Raw genomic sequence first — 19,815 nt, forward strand, 5'->3', positions numbered from 1 at the left:
AATTGAGACCCAAAAGATTGGGACCATTTGAGGTCATCCAACAGATCAACCCAGTGGCTTTCAGACTCCGGTTACCGAACCACATGAAACTGCACCCAGTATTCCACAGGTCATTACTGTCACCATACCGGGGGGAAGGTGAAGGGGTATCCACACGGGGGCCAGCCATAGAAGAAAGGGAAAGCCGCAACTATGTGGCGGAAATCATCGACTCCAGGTGGAAGGGGAATCAGGTGGAGTATTTGGTCGCGTGGGAAGGGGAACCAGAGTCAGAAAACACCTGGGTGAAGGCAGAGGAGGTCCATGACGAGGTCTTGATCGAAACGTTCCACCAAAGGTTCCCCAGGAAACCTCAGCCAGTAGCGAGGTTCCGAAGGGAGTACTTTGGCACCACCGACGATGAGGAGGAACTGGAGGGATTCAGGGAATCGGAGTTGGAAGGAGGTACCGACTCCGAGGAGGAGGAGTACTTGGAAACCGGGAACAGCAAAAGGTGGAGGGAAGTGTTCGAAACTTCGGAAGATGAGGGAGGTTCCTTCAGGGGTTTTGCTCCCTCGCCTCCCGCAGAGGAGGGGAGGGAAGGGGGTGAAGGGGGCCCTGGAGGGGAGGTGGATGTCAGGGAACTGTCATCTGAGACGAAGGAAGTGAAAGGGCTCATGGAGGGTGAGAGAGACCACTCAGCGGAGGAGGGGACCAGCAGGGGGAGAAGTGGAGTTCCAAGGGAAAGTGAGTCGGAGGGAGAGCTCAGAGATACTTCTAGCGAGAACAGTGGGGGGGTTTCAGGACCTCCCGTAGGAACACCCACTCCTCGGCGGAAACTGTCACGCCGAGAGTCCAGAAGACGTGTTTCCGTTAAGGAGCTTTTATGCTGGAAGAAGTTCCGTAAACGCCCACTGTCCGATTCAACGAGCGATTGATGGAGCCACGCTTAAGGAGCTCCATCACAGACAGAGGTTTGGGAACTTAGCCAAACTCTGAGGGATCAGGATTTTACGCACAAGCAGCTCATCATCCCATCACAGTAAAATTGCATAAAGGTGTGACTATTAGGGCAAATCTGCACCATGATGCTAACAAATTTTCGCACTTAAAGAAATTCACAGACTGGTGTGGAGATGCAGAGAGCGGAACTTAAGGTAGGAAAACTGAGAGAAAGCAAAATTGATAGATTTGTCTGTTCCTAGCTGGAACCAGACATTGGGGTGCAAACCTGGGCCTATGAATATGAGCCTTTGCCAAACAGCTGCAAAAACAGAAGGGGAAGGATACGATTTGAAGTGGAAAAATGGGGCGGGGGGGGGAGTGCTTAACCCTTACCCCACCCACTACCATCCTCCTGCAACCTCCTCCTTTCAGCTCTGTTTTCCTGCAACATGGGAGGAATTCAGCATCTCACTGAGGCAATTGTTTGATTGCCAGATGGAGCAATCCTCTTCTCCATTCCCTGAATAATGTTCTGGTGGTTCTTCTGACTCCTTCCCCGCCCCCAGCCAATTTTATGGGAGGGGCACATGGGGGAGGAGAGGGGGGAATAGCCCCATTGTGCAGGTGGAAGCCTTTGAATAGGGCTTCCGCTTTTGAATCCTGTGCAACGACTCACATCTGCAGTGGTAGATGACTTAACCATTTCAGGAATCTGTAGCTTCCTCAGGAACCAGTCATTTAGGAAATTAGAATTTCTCTATACTACCTGGATTAATAAAGTTGTATCCTGTGCTTTAGGGATGCGGGTGGCGCTGTGGGTTAAACCACAGAGCCTAGGACTTGCCGATCAGAAGGTTGGCGGTTCGAATCCCCGCGACGAGGTGAGCTCCCGTTGCCCTGGCTCCTGCCAACCTATCAGTTCGAAAGCACCTCGAAGTGCAAGTAGATAAATAGGTACCGCACCGGCGGGAAGGTAAACAGCGTTTCCATGCGTTGCCCTGGTTCGCCAGAAGCGGCTTAGTCATGCCGGCCACATGACCCGGAAGCTGTACACCGGCTCCCTCGGCCAATAAAGCGAGATGAGCGCCGCAACCCCAGAGTCGGCCACGACTGGACCTAATGGTCAGGGGTCCCTTTACCTTTACCTTTTTATCCTGTGCTTTCTCAGATCGCCCTTTCACTGTGTTCAAGAATGCCACACTAAATAGATTTTTAATGGACATGCCTATCAATTTCAGATGCAGACAGAGACAAAATCACTACAACACAGGGGTGGGGTGGGGGGTGGGGAGTCAGTGACCCTCTATGTGTTGTTGGACTCTCTACTGCCATGAGGCCCAGCTAGCATGGCCAATGGTCCGAGCCGATGTGTGTTGTTGTCTAAACACATCTGGAAGGCACAAGATTCTCCACCACTGCCATAAATCCTCTTACAGCTGCTCTTATAACTGAAGGAGCATCTCCACTCCCATCGTTCAGCCTGGGGTCCAGCTCCAAGGGCCTTCTGGAGGTTCCTTCACTGTGAGAAGTGAGGTTACAGGGAACCAGGCAGAGGGCCTTCTCAGTAGTGGCGCCCGCCCTGTGGAACACCCTCCCATCATATGTCAAGGAAATAAACATCTATCCGACTTTTAGAAGACATCTGTTTAGGGAAGTTTTTAATGTTTGATCTTTTATTGTGTTTTTAATATTCTATTGGGAGCCACCCAGAGTGGCTGGGGAAACCCAGCCAGATGGGCGGATGGGCGGGGTATAAATAAAAAAAATCGTAATTATTATTGTGGTCAGCTTTCACTGTCAGTGGTCTGGCACCCCCTCCCCCAGATTCCCACGATCCACAAATGAAATATTTCAACCCACCCCTGGAAACATCTGTTTCGATTTTTCTCCGCGAATTGGTGCTGCTGTCTAGCATCGTCCTTGCGGCGTTTTTGCCCAAGGATTTCGCCATAATCCCCAGCTGAGCTGAGCTCAGCAAGAGTCCAAGCAATGGCCAGTTGGTTTTGTGGAGGAGCTCAAGGGAGCTGGTCTGTCCTGTCTGAGAGCCAGGCTAGAAAAAACTGAAGATGCTAAATGCTGCTAGGAATTTGATTTCAGCAGTGATATGTTTCAATCTTTTCTCCATTCTTTTATGAGGGGCCTGGTGCCTAAAGATCTTAGAAATCTTAGAAATTCCTGTTTTGCTTGACAGCTTCTTTTTAAAAATCCCCCCTCAAGTAAAAATGAAAATGTCAGAAACATTGAATCCAACTTACCCAGAAGTCTATGTAGGGGGAAGAGAGTGAAGCCTGGGCACGTCCTGTATCCTGCTGCCTTCCTGCTTTCAGCGGGCCTCGGCTAAAAGTTTTCTTCGGTACCACAGGCTGAAGTGTTCTTTTTTAAAAAAACACCAGCAGATGCATGTATTTAGATCACCCTGGGCAGCTCCTCACCATTCTCGTATGCCTGGCCTGATACAGAATCATGGGTCTCCTTTCCGATGACCGTACGAACCTTCCTGAATTTTCCAACTTTAAAGGCGCAGCGTCCCCTGATTTAGTCTGAAGCTCCTTCCTGGCAAAGCGTATCCCAGGGAGGCCGGCGTATCGAAAGCAGGGTTGATTAAATGGGGAGCAGGAGCCAGGATTCTTTTCTACAGTCCCCTCTGCACTTTCCCTCTCGCTCTGAAAGCAGTGGTTTGGCAAGCTCTGGAGGTGGGAGAAGTTAAAAATGTTTCTTATTACTGCCTCTTCCTGCTTGGCATTTCTCCACCACTCCCAGCTAATAAAGCATTTCCTATTGCAAAGCACAGATCTACACACACACACACACACACACACACACACACACACACACACACACAGAGTCCCTCCCTCCCTCTCTCCCCCCAGAACACAGTAGGGTCCTGCGCAATTATTCTTCATGATCTCCTATTTCTGACAACTAAGTGATTCTTATTGCCTCACCTTACTCTGTTTCATTCCTCCAGCTGATCGGTTCCTTTTTTCCCTGTTTTCGTTTTCAGAATGCAGTTGACTAATTCGGGGGGTCAGAGTGGGGGCTGTCAACCAGATCAGTCTCTATTTCACCGGTCTGGGCAGAAAGATTATGCCCTATTTCTGTCAGGCAACCAGAACAGTGATCCAGCCAGCCACCAAAACCCACAGTCCTGGCTACAAGCTTTGTGGATGCCTTAGGCCAGCTGCCATCACCGAGTCTCTTAATCTGGAAGGACAGAGGTCTGTGGACCAGACAAGGCAGTGACCTTGAAGAGAGACCCCATGTTAGTTGAGAATTGGAGTGTGTTTGGACCCCCAGAAAATGCACCACCATCTGGAGTTGCCTCTGTCCAGATTGTTCACCCACAATGCATCAGGTTCCACTCTGGCTCTGACAGTGTACCTCCAGGTTTTGTCTTGGCTCTGTCCTCAGCCCCGTGGCCCTGTATTTTTGCAACCCATAGCTGGCATTCCTTATTGATCAGCTGTATCACAGGCACTGGCATTTATCTGCTCTGGACATGGGATCGATAAGCAAATTTTGGCAATCCTCACCATTCTTTTTAAAGGACCAGTAGGGATGCGGGTGGCGCTGTGGGTTAAACCACAGAGCCTAGAACTTGCTGATCAGAAGGTTGGTGGTTCGAATCCCCGCGACAGGGTGAGCTCCCGTTGCTCGGTCCCAGCTCCTGCCAACCTAGCAGTTCGAAAGCACGTCAAAGTGCAAGTAGATAAATAGGTACCGCTCTGGCGGGAAGGTAAACGGCATTTCCGTGCGCTGCTCTGGTTCGCCAGAAGCAGCTTAGTCATGCTGGCCACATGACCCAGAAGCTGTACGCCGGCTCCCTCGGCCAATAAAGCGAGATGAGCGCCGCAACCCCAGAGTCGGTCACGAATGGACCTAATGGTCAGGGGTCCCTTTACCTTTACCTTAGAACCAACCAGCCACATCTCATGACCATTCTGCTTTCAGAGCTTCGGTAATTTTTGCGTAAGTCAACTCTGGAGACTAAATATAAAGCTGACCAACATTCTTCACTATGGGATGAATGTTAATGCCACACTACAGCAACTCTTACAGAGCACTGTTTGATTGATTGATTGATTGATTGATTGGTCGATTGGTCGACTGTACTTCTAAGCCACCCTTACTCAGTAAAGATCCCAGGGCAGTTCACAAATAAATAAAACAGGCCAACAAAACACAAGTAAAATTCAAAAACCTAAACCAAACACGCACAATTTCCAGCTGTACAAACAGCTGTCAAAGGAGATTTCCAACGTGAAAGGGCTTTGAAAAAGCTACTATATATATAACCAGGACTGCAACAATTGGTTTTCAGTTCCCTCATCCAGTATTATGGGATGGTGTCCATTGGTCTTCTGTGAAGATGGGCCCTTGGACGAACACCTTTTGGCCAAATTTAATCTATGCATACTGTACCATTAATATGTGACCCTAAATTCTTGCACAGTTACCTTTTATTAGGATGTAATCACAGAGCCTCTGTCTATAATCTTCTCAAAGATTATAGAACAGGTGAAGATGAGGTCCCTGCACACTGGAGGCAGGTAAATGTTGTCCCCATTTTCAAAACGGGGAGGGAGAAGACCCATGTAACTAGCAACCTATCAGCTTGATGTTGATACCAGGATAGATCCTAAACAGTCTGTCTGTTAGTACTTAGAAAATGATGCAGTGATAGTAATAGACCCAGCATAGGTTTCTCAAAACCAAGTCATGCCAGATGAATCACATTTCCATTTTTTTTACATAAGCTTGGGGGGGAGCAAGGGAATGCTGTGGATGTAGCTTTCAGTAAGGCTTTTGACAAAGTCCGCCATGATATTCTTGCAGAGGAGCTGGTAAAATGTGGTCTGGATGAGGTCATTTTTAGGTGGATTTGTAGCTGGTTGACTGACTGAACCCAAAGACTGCTCACTAATAGTTCCTTGCCATCCCGGGAAAAAGTGGTAAGTGGGGTTGCAACACAATTCTGTCCTGGGCCCATGGTTGTTCAGCGTCTTTATAAATGACTTGGATGACTAGCTAGTGCTATTCTAGGCTGCATCAACAGAAATATAGTGTTCCGATCAAGGGAAGCGATAGTTTTGCTCTATTTTGCCTTGATCAGAATACACCTGGAGTGCTGTGTCCAGTTCTGGGTAACACAGTTTAAAAAGGATGTTGACAGGATGTTGAACGTGTGCAGAGGACAACCAAGACGATTAAAGGTCTGGAACCCAAGCTTTATGAGGAACAGTTAATGGAACTGAGTATGTTTAGCCTGGATAACTGTTTATGGATAAGAGGAGCCTGAGAGGAGATATGATAGCCACCTTCAAACATCTAAAGGGCTGTCACGTGAAAGATGGAGCAAGTTTGTTTTTTTCCAGTGTGCTGGTTTGCCATTTGACTGCACATTTATGTCAATAACTGGACCAGTATGTTCTGTTGTGTGCCACTTGTATTAAATCAGTATATCCAGTGCTTTTCCCCCCTTAAAAAATGTTTAGAGGTACTGTCCTTTTCCTACTCATATTGAAATACTGCCCCTCAATGAGGCCAAACTTAGATTCGCAAAATGTTTGCGTTGTGCGCACCCCTGCACCCCCCGAAAAAAAGCACTGAGTATATCCGATACAAAATAAAGACCGTGCGCATATTTATTGGAATGTATGAGAGTCTGAGGTGGCTGTTGTTTTCAGATCACGTTTTGAAGTTGCTTTCAAATGTCGAAAAATTCAAATTTTGACAGAATGCAGAAAAAAGGACAAATAGTCAATTTACGTAAGCTGCCAGTGACATGACAGGAGTGGAAATAAAAGGGTAGGAATGGAATAGCTCCTCTGAAATGTTCTGCTGTGAGAAGATGTGGAGACAGACCCTTTCCAGACACTGCAGAGTTATGTAAGAATAGGTTGCTAAACTCCCCTTATCCTGTTTCCCCAAATGTGTGGGTTGATACATATCAACTGAATTTACCAGAATGCCGCTCAGTTTTTAAAGGGCTGTTTCATTATCTCAGCCAAAGTTCTTTTTGGATGGGAAAGAAAACTTCGTTGAGTCGGCATCCCTCAATTGGAAATAAACAGTTTTGATCTGATAAAAAGCAGGTCTGTTGCCATGCAGGCAGGAAAAGGAAGCCCCTCCTTGCAGGAAATGTGTCTTGGAATACCTTTTGCTAATCGCTTTAGCCATCTTTCCTCCTTCTTGGAAATCTCAGCTGCCCACCCCTTCATAATGGAGTCAGTTGGTCCCGGTCTATTTCTGAATCGATCTTTCATTACTGCTCCTTTTAACAGTGGAAGTGCATTTTTCAGCACAACCTCGTGACATCCGTAGTTTCCCCCCCTCCCTTTTAAAGGATTATGTTGTGCAAGATTTCTCTCTTTTCTGTCTCCCCACTACCTCACTTTTCATTCTTTTTAAGTGTAACCCCCCCAGCACTCTAAAACCACAAGACAGAGAGAAGTGGAGTTGCTCTTTGTCAGATACTGACAGAAACTCATCACGTGAAGCTTCCTTGTCGCCCAGTATGAAGTTTCGGCAATGAGAAAGCTTTATCTGTTAAATTAGCAGCAATTAAAAGCATAGGAGGCATGTTGAGGGGGGGCGGGGAGGCAGAAACTCTAAAGAGAGATAGCATTCAGATGTCATGAAGGCTCTGACTGGGTCATGAGGCATAAATTAGGAAAACTATGTAAATAAACACTCTGATTGCTTATTGGTACTTTATATACATATAATAAAACACTAATACGGGTTAGTGTAACGGAGTCATGGCAAAGCGCAGGGAAACCATTCATTGAACCATGTGCTCTCTCATGTTCATGGTGCCATCTTAAACACTTTAACTGTCATGGCTTCCCCCAAAGAATCATGGGAAATGTAGATTTTAAGCGTGCCGGGTATCGCAGCTCTGTGAGGGGTGTGTATGTCTCCTAACAACCCTCAACAAACGAAAAATCTCAGGATTCTTGAGGATAAGCTATGATGGTTAAAGAGATATAAGAGTGCGTTTAAAAGTATGGTTGTGACCTGTTATCAGGACTGCTCTGTATGATCTCTTGGGGTTGGTGTGTGTTGATGTCTTTACTTTGCAAATAATTTTGCCCTGTATCCATTGGGATTCCCAGATCTCAGAGGGTTCTTGTATCTAATTTCAAAGTGAACCACATGCTATTCCCCTCTCTGCTTCACTGCAGGATTTGGACAAACAAGCTTGGCGGTTTTTAAAAAAATATATATAAAAAGCTTGTCTTTTGTTCTCTTTGTAAATATTGTGCAGAATTAAAACAAATACTTCCCTGTCTGAGGCTATTCCTGTCACTGCAAATCCCTGATAGGAAGAGTTGAGTTTCCCTTGCAGTATACGGTATATGAGACTTGTAGACTCATAGGGTTGGAAGGGACACTGAGGATCATCTAGTCCAACCCCCTGCAATGCGGGGATGAAATATACTCGGAGTCGAGTTTGGATTTCATGCTCTTTATTCAGCTCATAGTAGTAAGAAATGCTAGTTCCCCCCAAATGTCTGCTTTATACACATTATTACACAATGGGCCCCACGTGATTGGCTAATTCTGGGATTCACCTGTAGGCCAATCAGGTTGCGGATTCCCTTCCACCTGGAGCTGGATTGGATGGCTCCTGCGGACCAATCAGACTGCTGCATTTTGGATCCTATTGTTCTGGGACCAATCAGACTGCTGCAATTTGGATCCTATTCAACTCAGTACATAACAGGGGATATGCAGCTGTCCCTTACGGGAATTGAACCTGCAACCTTGGCATTACCAGCACCGTGCTCCAGCCAACTGAGCTATCCTGTTTATTTGTTTATTTGGATGGCAGACTTTAACCAACCCCTTCAAATAATGTTTTCCAGGGCGGCTTACGTAAGAATCAATAATCGTAACCCGCATTCTTAAATACAATGCGGTACAAATAACAACAGGATTAAAAGCAGCAAAACAAAAGCAACAAAAGTTAAATTGCATTTTAACCTGTATTTTAAATTGGTTTTCTGTTTTCCCTCCCTCTCCTTTCCCCCTATTATGTTTTTCTGTGATTTTAATTTATTGGTGTTAGCTGCCCTGAGCCCGGCTCTGGCTTGGGAGGGCAGGGTATAAATAATAATAATAATTATTATTCTTATTTCTAAAGCTTGTGCAAAAACTGTGGGGAAACCGCCTGTGCGTTGTTACAACCAGAGTCAATAATTTCTCATCAAGCGGACAAAAAACGGCAGCCGAACCAACTCCCACACACCAGCTCTTGAGGAGAAACATGACATCAGTCTGGCATTACAAAAAGGATTTAAATGGAGAAAGGGCTGGGAAGAGGGACATGCTCTGACGGCGTAATATTTAGATTTCAGAAAGATGTTTTGTTCAAGTGTTCGACTCATAGCCTGCAGCGATCAAAGCCCCCTTATGTTGTTTGGGGGGTGGGAATGGCGGGGATAAGTGAAATTTTGCCTTATCAGGCCTGCCAAAATGAAGCGGCAGACGGACTCGGCCTCTGAGGTAAAACAAAACGACTTTGAGGCCGATCCTGCTCTCTTCTGAGGAATGGGCATTAAGGGAAACAGGAAGGCAACAGGGTTTGTTTTTAAAATGGAGGGCCTTGAGGGAAACAAAACAGCCCACATCCAAATAAAGAATGGTCACAAGGAAGGGCTTGTGCTTCCCTGGCCTGATCGTGAGGTGAAGGTCAAGGTGGAAGAACAGAGAGTACCACTTCAGGCCAGACTTAAGGGAACTACCTTTTTCATGCCCCCTGTGATAATAATAATAATGAACACTCTGAAACCCCTTTCCTGGGAAGGGATCCAAGACGCCCAACGCACCAAGAAATGTAGCCTTATGAGGCTTTGCCCTCGGGTGGGAAAAACATTGCGCCTGGGAAAGGGAAGTGGGAGTCAACAGACACTCAAGGAATAGTTCGGAGAAAAGGCTTTTTATTTCTACCATCCATGAACTGGTAGAAGGAGCAAGTGTGATAGTCCACAAAAAGCATGCACGAGTTCACAATCATGTGCACAAGCATATATACCCCTTTCCAGTTCCCTCCTCCTTTCTCCTCCCTCAGGAGTCCTGCCCCATGTTGAGGTTCCTGAGCATGTACAGAAAGCTGTCTTGGGACTGTTGTGGACTCTTGGCAGGAAAGGGGGTGAGGGGGTTTCAGTGTGTTCCAGTTGTTTCATTCTTGTGCTTTGGCATGTTGCAAGTTGCAATGTGGTTCTTTAGCAAGGCCAGAAGGCATCAGAAAGGCCTGAGAAACAATGGACTGTGTTCCCTACCTTTGTTGCAATCTTTTTAGTTACAGCAAGCGGAATGTTTCTGATGCTTAGCTAATGCCTTTTAGCTGCTGAGAAAAATGATTTTGAAAAGCTCTGAGAAGCTTTGAGCCTGCTTTGGTGGGGGGTGACTTCGGGCCTAGGTGAGGTCACCTGTCCTCACCTTCCTTCATTAATAGTAATAAAACGTTTCCTGCAAATAGAAAACTAGCACAAGAAATGACCCCCCATTGAAATCTAGTTGGACTTCCAAGAGACTGCGATCTACTCACAGTATAAAAAGACTGGCTGTGATCTATCCATTGTCATTGGCAGGAATTATTGAGCTTTTTTTAGGGGAGGGTTGGCCAAAGTTGTTGATCTTTTTATGGGGTTACACGGTTTGGGTCCTGAGTTGAGGGAGATTCTGCTATGAGCTACTTTTAAAATGATCTATGGGCTACTTTTAAAATGAGGCTGCATTTTAAATTGCATTTTAACCTGTATTTTAAATTGGTTCCCTCCCCCATTATGTTTTTACTGTAATTTTACTGGTGTGAGCTGCCCGGAGCCTGGCTCTGGCCAGGGTATAAATAAAATTTATTATTATCATCATCATCATCATCATCAATCTTTATTACGGTCCAGAGACCCAACAAATCGTTACAAAGCAATGCACAATTCATACAGCCTACCTCCAGGTTAAACAAGCATTTTGTTCAGAATATAGGGATCATTGGTTTTTGGAACCACCGATAAAAACTTTGCCACTGCTAATGTTCTAGCGTTTGTCCGGTCTTCCAATAGGAAACTGACATAGTGAGCCTCTGATTTTCCCGGGAAAGGTACCAGCAAGGGTAATATCAGTTCAGCCCTGGCTTGCTCATATTTTGCACAGTGCAACAAAATATGTTTTATGGAATCAATGTCTTGAGCACACGAGCAAAGTCTGTCCTGGTAGGGAACTCTTCTCAACCTGCCATCCAACACTGCAGAAGGAAAGATGTTTAGTCTGGCTTTGGTGAAAAGCCTTCGATAGTTTGGTACCGTGAGGTTTTTAATGTAAGATGTTAACTTAAAGACATGCCCATATTGTACTCCTACTGCCAGCGGACTACAGACTGCATGTGATCGAGATCGCAAGTCACTATGTGCATTATCCCATAATCTTTGCTTTAACGTCTTTAGGGCGCCTTCATAACTCAGGTAATACAATTGGGGGGGGGGGTGACAGACCAATAGAGGTGGCTTTTTTAGACATGGTTTTCTGCCATTTGCTGACAAATTCCTCATTGGTCAGGTGTTGGTACAAACCCTTCCCTAGATCAAACACAGAAATCCCGAGCCAATGTTTTAGGGCAGCCCACCACGCTTTAGTTGAAATTGGGCATTCACTAGCTTCTAACAGAAGTATGGAGTTGGGGACACAGCTGGGTACCTGCAGCAGAGATAGTAGAAATTTTGCCTGAAAGCCATCTAGCTTTGGCAGGGTTATTATTATTATTCTCTCCTTCCCTCCACCCTCTGCTTGTTTGCTCGCCTGCCTCCTTCCCGTTCTCTCCCTACCTGCTTGTATGCCTCCTGCAGCAGCCCAGGAGCGTGGGGCTGTCAAAACGAAGGGGAAAGGCCGCCAGCAAAATGGCGCAGCTCCACCCCTTCCCCCGACGGATCGTGGTAGGCAGCAATCAAGGGTGCGCGGCGTGCTGCATGTCACCCCCCTCGGTAATGACACCCCGGGCGGACTGCCCCCACCGCACCCACCTTGCTCTGCCCCTGCTGAGAGCAGCTATCCAAGGAGACCTGTGCTCTCTGAAATATACTCAGATTCAAGAGTGGATTTCATGCTCTTTATTCAGCTCATAGTGGTGAGGAGGAATGCGAGTTCCCCCAGAATGTCTGCCTTATATACATTATTTACACAATGGGCCCCACGTGATTGGCTAATTCCGGGGTTCTCCTGTAGGCCAATCAGGTTGCGGATTCCCTTCCACCTGGAGCTGGATTGGGTAGCTCCTGTGGACCAATCAGACTGCTGCATTCTGGATCCTATTGTTCTAGGACCAATCAGACTGCTGCATTCTGAATCCTATTGTTCTAGGACCAATCAGACTGCTGCCTTTTGGATCCTATTCAACTCAGTACATAACACTCTTTTTACTCTTTAAAAAACAAGACCCTCCCCCCTTTATATATGAGAAAGAGACAGACACCTGCCTGTTGTGCTCACAACCTGCTTGCAAGTTTCCTGTAGGCATCTGGTTGGCCTCTATGAGGCTCGATGGGTCTCTGGCCTGATTTGGCAAGGCGCTTCTTATCCTTAGCTCCCCCCTTTCTCCTTCCCCACCAGACGCTGAAGACAAACTAGGACAGTGTGTGCAGAGCAGCTATTTCCCACATCCGTGTGCCGCCCGCCCCCATCCCATATGCGTGCTGTGCTGGAGAAGTTACATAAAGAAGAAAACAGGCACAGAGCATGGAGATGAAATTATCAATCTTCCCCCTGAAAGCACTTTTTTTTTTTTACACTGGATGGTTCTTCAGGTACTCAGGGTTGGGGGAATGGTTGGGAAGAAAGGGAACTTCTTCTGTGTCGTCAAGAATTGAATTTCTGTAATAATAATAAAAAGGGGGGGCAGTCTTAAGAAAAAGCCACCAGAATTGTTACTTGCTAATAAAAAATATTGACAAATACAGAAAGCTGAATCATAGAGTTGGAAGGGACCATGAAGATCCTTTTGAATAATTCTCAAATTGAGAGGAGGGCAGGTGCCCCTGGTGGCAGGTTGTGGGGACAGCTAACCCCATCTGATGATGACACGACATTTGGGGGAGAGAGAGAGAGAGAGTGTGTCCTATGAACCAGGCCAGAGTGACATTTGAATGAAGAATTGGGCTATGCAGCTATACCTTTAAAGCACACCCGAAGCACATTTTTCCTTCTCAAAGAATTCCAGGCACTGTAGTTTGTTAAGGAATTTTAACTCTGTGAAGGGGAACACTACAGTTCCCAGAATTCTTTGAGGAGAGAAATGTGCTTTGGGTGTGCTTTAAAGTGTGCCCAAAGCCTGTGTCTACTGCAGCCCCACTCTAAACCTTTTTTTTAGACACATCCATACTGTTTTTTCTCTTTTTAAATATTTTTTTATTAGTTTTGTTTAACATATCGTTTTCAACAGTAATTAAACATACTGTCAGGGAATCAGGAGCAGGAGCACTGGGGAGAGAGGATTGGGAGAGCGAAGGGGAAGAATCCGAGGGCAGCGTAGGGGAGTATGACAGTGGCCCGAGAGATTCCATGAGCTTCTCCAGCGAATCAGAAGATTCCCAGAAGGGGGCGCCGATGGTCAGGGCAAGGGGGGTCCCAGGGGGGACGCACCAGAAACAAGGAGCCAGAGTGGAGGATCGGGACCAGTTTCCCCACCAGAGCGTAGTGGGGGGGAAGAGTCACATGTGTCAGGGGCAGTGTCTCCTCCAGAGAGGGAGTCAGGGCTGACCACGCCTCCAACGGAGGGGAGGTCAGTTGCAGTTAGCCCCCCCGAAGGGGGAAGCAGTGACAGCAGCAGTGGAACGGTCAGGAGGAAAGCTGCTGGCTGGGCGCGCGCGCCAAGTTCAAATGTGCAGGCGCGCGGAACAGCAGGAGACCCGGATGGGGAACCAGTTCCTAAAGCCCGCCGGAGGGAGGGAGAAGGCTCAGGGGAATCAGTGGGAGAAGAGGCTAGAAAGGGCGGAACCCCGGCGGGCAGGCGGACCCAGAGGAGGAAGGAGCAGCGGAGAAGGTGGAGCAAGGCTAGAATCTTAAATTGGTGTCAAGGGGGAGGAGACTCAGACGGAGCATCAGCGGTCTGACACTTGAGACGTGGAGCTGCGCGCGGCGGGTCTGGAAGTGAAACTGAACTTCAATAAAGACTTTTATACTTAACAACGAAGCAGAGTTGGTCCTTGTGAGCTGGGATCTAGGGTAGCTCTGACAGACGTCGAAGGCTAATTCTGTTTCCGATGATAAAAACCCATCTGTTTCCACCGAAAAACCTTTCAGGGGATCGTTTGCAACAGCTTGGCACCATTTTTGAGTGAATTGCAGAACGTCAGATTTTTGCTGAAATTGTGACCGCACGGCTTAGGGATTTTTTCAAAAAAAGTTGTTCAGACGTCGAGGGCTAATTCTGTTTCCGATGATAAAAACCCATCTGTTTCCACCGAAAAACCTTTCAGGGGATCGTTTGCAACAGCTTGGCACCATTTCTGAGTGAATTGCAGAACGTCAGATTTTGAGGGTTAGCGTTAGGGTTAGGGTTAGGGTTAGGGTTAGGGCTAATTCTGTTTCCAATGATAAAAACCCATCTGTTTCCACCGAAAAACCTTTCAGGGGATCGTTTGCAACAGCTTGGCACCATTTTTGAGTGAAGTGCAGAACGTCAGATTTTTCCTGAAATTGTGACCGCGCGGCTTAGGGATTTTTTCAAAAAAAGTTGTTCAGACGTCGAGGGCTAATTCTCTTTCTGATGATAAAAACCCATCTGTTTCCACCGAAAAACCTTTCAGGGGATCGTTTGCAACAGCTTGGCACCATTTTTGAGTGAATTGCAGAACGTCAGATTTTTAGGGTTAGGGTTAGGGTTAGGGTTAGGGTTAGGGTTAGGGTTAGGGTTAGGGTTAGGGCTAATTCTGTTTCCGATGATAAAAAAGCATCTGTTTCCACCGAAAAACCTTTCAGGGGATCGTTTGCAACAGATTGGCACCATTTTTGAGTGAAGTGCAGAACGTCAGATTTTTGCTGAAATTGTGACCGCGCGGCTTAGGGATTTTTTCAAAAAAAGTTGTTCACACGTTGAGGGCTAATTCTGTTTCCGATGATAAAAACCCATCTGTTTCCACCGAAAAACCTTTCAGGGGATCGTTTGCAACAGCTTGGCACCATTTTTGAGTGAATTGCAGAACGTCAGATTTTTGCTGAAATTGTGACCGCGCGGCTTAGGGATTTTTTCAAAAAAAGTTGTTCAGACGTCGAGGGCTAATTCTGTTTCCGATGATAAAAACCCATCTGTTTTCACCAAAAAACCTTTCAGGGGATCGTTTGCAACAGCTGGGCACCATTTTTCAGTGAATTGCAGAATGTCAGATTTTTAGGGTTAGGGTTAGGGTTAGGGTTAGGGTTAGGGTTAGGGTTAGGGCTAATTCTGTTTCCGATGATAAAAACCCATCTGTTTCCACCGAAAAACCTTTCAGGGGATCGTTTGCAACAGCTTGCCACCATTTTTGAGTGAAGTGCAGAACGTCAGATTTTTGCTGAAATTGTGACCGCGCGGCTTAGGGATTTTTTCAAAAAAAGTTGTTCAGACGTCGAGGGCTAATTCTCTTTCTGATGATAAAAACCCATCTGTTTCCACCGAAAAACCTTTCAAGGGATAGTTTGCAACAGCTTGGCACCATTTTTGAGTGAAGTGCAGAACGTCAGATTTTTGCTGAAATAGTGACCGCGCGGCTTAGGGATTTTTTCAAAAAAAGTTGTTCAGACGTCGAGGGCTAATTCTGTTTCCGATGATAAAAACCCATCTGTTTCCACCGAAAAACCTTTCAGGGGATATTTTGCAACAGCTTGGCACCATTTTTGAGTGAATTGCAGAACGTCAGATTTTTGCTGAAATTGTGACCGCGCGGCTTAGGGGTTTTTTCAAAAAAAGTTGTTCAGACGTCGAGGGCTAATTCTGTTTCCGATGATAAAAACCCATCTGTTTCCACCGAATAACCTTTCAGGGGATATTTTGCAACAGCTTGGCACCATTTTTGAGTGAATTGCAGAACGTCAGATTTTTGTTGAAATTGTGACCGCGCGGCTTAGGGATTTTCTCAAAAAAGGTTGTTCAGACGTTGAGGGCTAATTCTGTTTCCGATGATAAAAACCCATCTATTTCCACCGAAAAACCTTTCAGGGGATATTTTGCAACAGCTTCGCACCATTTTTGAGTGAATTGCAGAACGTCAGATTTTTGCTGAAATTGTGACCGCGCAGCTTAGGGATTTTTTCAAAAAAGTTGTTCAGACGTCGAGGGCTAATTCTCTTTCTGATGATAAAAACCCATCTGTTTCCACCGAAAAACCTTTCAGGGGATCGTTTGCAACAGCTTGGCACCATTTTTGAGTGAAGTGCAGAACGTCAGATTTTTGCTGAAATTGTGACCGCGCGGCTTAGGGATTTTTTCAAAAAAAGTTGTTCAGACGTCGAGGGCTAATTCTGTTTCCGATGATAAAAACTCATCTGTTTCCACCGAAAAACCTTTCAGGGGATATTTTGCAACAGCTTGGCACCATTTTTGAGTGAATTGCAGAACGTCAGATTTTTAGGGTTAGGGTTAGGGTTAGGGTTAGGGTTAGGGTTAGGGTTAGGGTTAGGGTTAGGGTTAGGGTTAGGGTTAGGGTTAGGGCTAATTCTGTTTCCGATGAAAAAAACCCATCTGTTTCCACCGAAAAACCTTTCAGGGGATCGTTTGCAACAGCTTGGCACCATTTTTGAGTGAATTGCAGAACGTCAGATTTTTGGTGAAATTGTGACCGCGCGGCTTAGGGATTTTTTCAAAAAAAGTTGTTCAGACGTCGAGGGCTAATTCTGTTTCCGATGATAAAAACCCATCTGTTTCCACCGAGAAACCTTTCAGGGGATCGTTTGCAACAGCTTGGCACCATTTTTGAGTGAATTGCAGAACGTCAGATTTTTAGGGTTAGGGTTAGGGTTAGGGTTAGGGTTAGGGTTAGGGTTAGGGCTAATTCTGTTTCCGATGATAAAAACCCATCTGTTTCCACCGAAAAACCTTTCACGGGATCGTTTGCAACAGCTTGGCACCATTTTTGAGTGAATTGCAGAACGTCAGATTTTTGCTGAAATTGTGACCGCGCGGCTTAGGGATTTTTTCAAAAAAAGTTGTTCAGACGTCGAGGGCTAATTCTGTTTCCGATGATAAAAACCCATCTGTTTCCACCGAGAAACCTGTCAGGGGATCGTTTGTGTCAGGGCTACCCTAGGTCCCAGCTCACAAAGGACCAACGCTGCTTCGTTGTTAAGTATAAAAGCCTTTATTGAAGTTCAGTTTCACTTCCAGAGCCGCAGCGCGCAGCCCCACGTCTAAAGTGTCAGACCACTGATGCTCCGTCTGAGTCTCCTCCCCCTTGACACCAATTTAAGAGTCTAGCCTTGCTCCACCTTCTCCGCTGCTCCTTCCTCCTCTGGGTCCGCCTGCCCGCCGGGGTTCCGCCCTTTCTAGCCTCTTCTCCCGCTGATTCCCCTGAGCCTTCTCCCTCCCTCCGGCGGGCTTTAGGAGCTGGTTCCCCATCCGGGTCTCCTGCTGTTCCGCGCGCCTGCACATTTGAACTTGGCGCGCGCGCCCAGCCAGCAACTTTCCTCCTGACCGTTCCACTGCTGCTGTCACTGCTTCCCCCATCGGGGGGGCTAGCTGCAACTGACCTCCCCTCCGTTGGAGGCGTGGTCAGCCCTGACTCCCTCTCTGGAGGAGACACTGCTCCTGACACATGTGACTCCTCCCCCCCACTACGCTCTGGTGGGGAAACTGGTCCTGATCCTCCACTGCTGCTTTGGGGTTCCCCTCTGGCTCCTTGTTTCTGGTGCGTCCCCCCTGGGACCCCCCTTGCCCTGACCATCGGCGCCCCCTTCTGGGAATCTTCTGATTCGCTGGAGAAGCTCATGGAATCTCTCGGGCCACTGTCATACTCCCCTACGCTGCCCTCGGATTCTTCCCCTTCGCTCTCCCAATCCTCTCTCCCCAGTGCTCCTGCTCCTGATTCCCTGACAGTTTGCAACAGCTTGGCACCATTTTTGAGTGAATTGCAGAACGTCAGATTTTTAGGGTTAGGGTTAGGGTTAGGGTTAGGGTTAGGGTTAGGGTTAGGGTTAGGGCTAATTCTGTTTCCGATGATAAAAACCCATCTGTTTCCACCGAAAAACCTTTCACGGGATCGTTTGCAACAGCTTGGCACCATTTTTGAGTGAATTGCAGAACGTCAGATTTTTGCTGAAATTGTGACCGCGCGGCTTAGGGATTTTTTCAAAAAAAGTTGTTCAGACGTCGAGGGCTAATTCTGTTTCCGATGAAAAAAACACATCTGTTTCCACCGAAAAACCTTTCAGGGGATCGTTTGCAACAGCTTGGCACCATTTTTGAGTGAATTGCAGAATGTCAGATTTTTGCTGAAATTGTGACCGCGCGGCTTAGGGATTTTTTCAAAAAAAGTTGTTCAGACGTCGAGGGCTAATTCTCTTTCTGATGATAAAAACCCATCTGTTTCCACCGAAAAACCTTTCAAGGGATCGTTTGCAACAGCTTGGCACCATTTTTGAGTGAAGTGCAGAACGTCAGATTTTTGCTGAAATAGTGACCGCGCGGCTTAGGGATTTTTTCAAAAAAAGTTGTTCAGACGTCGAGGGCTAATTCTGTTTCCGATGATAAAAACCCATCTGTTTCCACCGAAAAACCTTTCAGGGGATATTTTGCAACAGCTTGGCACCATTTTTGAGTGAATTGCAGAACGTCAGATTTTTGCTGAAATTGTGACCGCGCGGCTTAGGGATTTTTTCAAAAAAAGTTGTTCAGACGTCGAGGGCTAATTCTGTTTCCGATGATAAAAACCCATCTGTTTCCACCGAAAAACCTTTCAGGGGATCGTTTGCAACAGCTTGGCACCATTTTTGAGTGAATTGCAGAACGTCAGATTTTTGCTGAAATTGTGACCGCGCGGCTTAGGGATTTTTTCAAAAAAAGTTGTTCAGACGTCGAGGGCGAATTCTGTTTCCGATGATAAAAACTCATCTGTTTCCACCGAAAAACCTTTCACGGGATCGTTTGCAACAGCTTGGCACCATTTTTGAGTGAATTGCAGAACGTCAGATTTTTGCTGAAATTGTGACCACGCAGCTTAGGGATTTTTTCAAAAAAAGTTGTTCAGACGTCGAGGGCTAATTCTGTTTCCGATGATAAAAACCCATCTGTTTCCACCGAAAAACCTTTCAGGGGATCGTTTGCAACAGCTTGGCACCATTTTTGAGTGAAGTGCAGAACGTCAGATTTTTAGGGTTAGCGTTAGGGTTAGGGTTAGGGTTAGGGTTAGGTTTAGGGTTAGGGTTAGGGTTAGGGTTCGGGTTCGGGTTCGGGTTCGGGTTCGGGTTCGGGTTTGGGCTAATTCTGTTTCCGATGATAAAAACCCATCTGTTTCCACCGAAAAACCTTTCACGGGATCGTTTGCAACAGCTTGGCACCATTTTTGAGTGAATTGCAGAATGTCAGATTTTTGCTGAAATTGTGACCGCGCGGCTTAGGGATTTTTTCAAAAAAAGTTGTTCAGACGTCGAGGGCTAATTCTGTTTCCGATGAAAAAAACCCATCTGTTTCCACCGAAAAACCTTTCAGGGGATCGTTTGCAACAGCTTGGCACCATTTTTGAGTGAATTGCAGAACGTCAGATTTTTGCTGAAATTGTGACCGCGCAGCTTAGGGATTTTTTCAAAAAAGTTGTTCAGACGTCGAGGGCTAATTCTCTTTCTGATGATAAAAACCCATCTGTTTCCACCGAAAAACCTTTCAGGGGATCGTTTGCAACAGCTTGGCACCATTTTTGAGTGAAG

General features: G+C 46.5%; 1 protein-coding gene across 3 annotated transcripts in view; it reads right to left on the reverse strand.

Annotated features, from left to right (window-relative positions):
• ACVRL1 (activin A receptor like type 1) overlaps positions 1 to 3,716 on the reverse strand; it is a 59,789-nt gene extending 56,073 nt beyond the window's left edge. For all 3 annotated transcript variants that reach the window (XR_014544586.1, XR_014544587.1, XM_083599309.1), the window contains exon 1: positions 3,180 to 3,716. The gene's annotated coding sequence lies outside the window, so the exon portion shown is untranslated. The remainder of the gene's footprint in view (positions 1 to 3,179) is intronic.
• Positions 3,717 to 19,815: the final 16,099 nt, after the last annotated feature.

This window comes from Podarcis filfolensis, assembly GCF_964270895.1.
Source record: "Podarcis filfolensis genome assembly, chromosome: 2".
In the NCBI taxonomy this organism is placed as follows: Eukaryota; Metazoa; Chordata; class Lepidosauria; order Squamata; family Lacertidae; genus Podarcis; species Podarcis filfolensis.